General features: G+C 33.7%; 1 non-coding gene across 1 annotated transcript; it reads left to right on the top strand.

Moving 5' to 3' along the window:
* The first annotated feature begins 1,916 nt into the window (after positions 1–1,916).
* On the top strand, positions 1,917–2,018 carry LOC120152915. Its single transcript, XR_005518743.1, has one exon. It is a non-coding gene; the product is annotated as a small nucleolar RNA R71 (small nucleolar RNA).
* The last annotated feature ends 974 nt before the right edge of the window (positions 2,019–2,992 follow it).

The raw sequence follows: 2,992 nt of genomic DNA, 5'->3' as shown, positions 1-2,992 counted from the left end.
CTTTCCTCTAAGGTGATACCTTAAAAATCACCTTGTCACTTACAAAGAACTCTGTGTTCTTCCATTTCAGATCAACATAAGATTTCTGTCTGTTGAAAGCTTCTTTTAGCAGTCCTTGAATCAGGCCTACCTTTTCCTCTATCTCTCAAATCAACTTCGGACCAACCAATTTCTTCTTGCTAAGTTCGGTCCAACACAAGGGAGTCCTATACCTTCACCCATACAATGCTTCGTATGTCACCATCTGAATACTAATTTTGTAGATGTTGTTGAATGTGAACTTAACTAATGAAAGGTGGTCCTCATAACTACCCGAAAATTCAATGACACAATATCGCAATATATCCTTGAGAATCTAAATCACCCTCTCGGACTGTACATCCATATGTGGGTGGAATGCAATGCTAAAATGTAGCAGAGTACCCAAAATTTCGTGTAACAACCTCTAGAATCTCGAAGTAAACTATGGATCTCTATTAGAAATGATTGATGTGGGTACCCATGAAGTCTGACGACTCCTTGATGTAGAGTTGCTCCAAACTTTCCAAGGTAAAATCTATTTGTACTGGTAGAAAATGGGTTGATTTGGTTTATCGGTCCACCACTACCCAAATGATATCATACTTTTGACGATTCCTCGGTAACCTAATAATAAAGTCCATGATCACCTAACACATGGCCTTAATATAATTTAATTGAATATAAAATTCAATCAATGGGAATTTCCAAAATTGTTATTAATGAATATTGATAATTACCTTAGGCCATTGCAATATATTCCATTAAAAATTTCCTTAGTCAAATATGAACTAATTTTTCTTTGACTTCTTAGTTTGGCCATGCAATTTTAAAAAATTGAATTTTAATCACTAATTTCTCAATTTTTGGCCAAATATGAAAATTGACTTCAATTTCAATTCCATTGATCCATGCAAAATTTATTTGATCTACAACATGGAAATAATATTTTCAACCTTTATCTAACATCCTTTAAATTTTTGAAAAATTCTAGTTCAATCTGATTATTCGATTCTATACCAAAATTTACTGCTTTATAGCTTTTAATACAAATCCCATATCAAAATTTTGATTCTCACAAAAATTCTAATTTTTGTAAAAATTATCCATTTATGGCCCAAAATATATAACTTCTAAAAATTATATTTTTATCCCTAAACTTTTACAAAGTTTATACTTTAGCCACCAAACTTTCAAAACATACACTTTTCTCACTAACCAAATTTTTGGGTATTACATTGGCTTTCCATATACTCTTTTGTCTAAGCATCAATAGATGATAAAGTAGAAGTTTGGGCTGAAGATTATCCTTGATAAGTTTGCCTTTGTTGCGGTTAAGCAACTGAATGTTATGTTTGTGGTTGTGATATTGGTATTAGTTGCTACTAATTATAATGTTGTGGCTGATAATGTTGTTGTTGCGGATTAGAAATGTTCTGACTTCTCCAAGAAAGATTAGGATGATTCCTAAAATTAGCATTATATGTGTTGCAGGAAGCATTGTCATTCATTTGATAATTTTGCACGTAGTAAACGAATTTCAAATTTTGGGGGCATTCATCGAAGTTATGACTATCTCTACAATAGACACAACTGATGAGAGATGCAACCTTGACCTCATATATTCCCCTAGTATTTCTAAATTCTTCACCATATCCATCAATGCTGAAATTTATGATGCATCTGAATTGAAAGCTTCATAATCTACTACTGCAACATGGAGACGGCCAAACATATTCCTAGTATTAGGGTACTGGCAATCATTAGTTGATATCCTCTCTAGAATATCATAAGCTTCTTTATACGTTTTATCTAGCAATGCTCGATTTACTAAAGCATTGACCACCATACGAGTATGTGTGTTTAACCCATTGTAAAACATTTCCATTTGAGTCAAAATGCATAGGATAATTCCTCTGCAAATCCTTGAATCTTTTCCACGCTTCATACAAGCTTTCATCCTCTATTTGCTTGAATGAAGTTAAATCATTTCAAAGTTTGGCATTCATGTTTGGCATGTTAAATCATGGAAAACAATTATGTGCTAACTCATTCTATGATGCTACAGCACCTGGCGGTAGTAAACTTAACGAAGCCCTTGCTTTATCACACAGTGAATAAGGAAATAGCTTCAGCTTCAGTTCTTCTTCAGGAACACTTGATGAATAAATGAATCAAAAACCTCCATGAACTATCTCAAATGAGCCCTAGGATCTTCAACAATAGAGCCTTTATTTTTTCCCATAGATTTTAGCATTTGGAAATTACCAGCTTCAACTTGAAGTTCGCAGCATTAATCATTGACCACACTATGCCCGGATACAAATCATCTAGTGTTGGAATTACATGTTCTCGGATAGGTCGGTCACGATCATTCATATTATAAAATGGTTGTCTCGCCCCATTGCTAGCGGGCAACTCAACATCCTCTCCATTCTGCGGTGGGGGTAAAACATCATTCCCTTGTCCAGCTATAGTTGTTCGATTCCATACAAATTCACGGTGATGTATCCTAAAAGTCCACTCAATCTCTGGATCAAATGGACCTAATTCGTCGTCACTGCGAGGTATGAACGAGTAGAAATGAAAGCTAAAAAGTACATACAAAACAAAATAACAAAATATGCTAAATAAGAAAAACTGTAAATCAAATTGATGCTCCCCAACAACGACACAAAAAACTTGATGATGTGTTAAATGTTATAACTTAAGTGAAAGTATACACCAAGGCCCAAGTAATAAGTGCTAGCTGAAAGAGTTATAAGTATCGTATCCACAGAGAGCAAAATGTTGTCATTAAAGTCTCAATTTTAAATAATTAATGAGTATGTAAAAGATGTTATCTAAATGAGATAAAAAAAAAGTTATGAAAGACCAAGTCATGCTATAGTACTATAAAGAGCGTCAAGTCATCAATCGAATAGCGTGGAATAAAATAATGTAAATCATACTTTAAGTAGGAAGAACATACTAC

This window comes from Hibiscus syriacus, unplaced genomic scaffold (assembly GCF_006381635.1).
Source record: "Hibiscus syriacus cultivar Baekdansim isolate YM2019G1 unplaced genomic scaffold, ASM638163v2 tig00111095_pilon, whole genome shotgun sequence".
Classification (NCBI taxonomy): domain Eukaryota; kingdom Viridiplantae; phylum Streptophyta; class Magnoliopsida; order Malvales; family Malvaceae; genus Hibiscus; species Hibiscus syriacus.
Note: the sequence above shows the minus strand (reverse complement) of the source record. Positions and strands in the feature narration are given on the sequence as shown.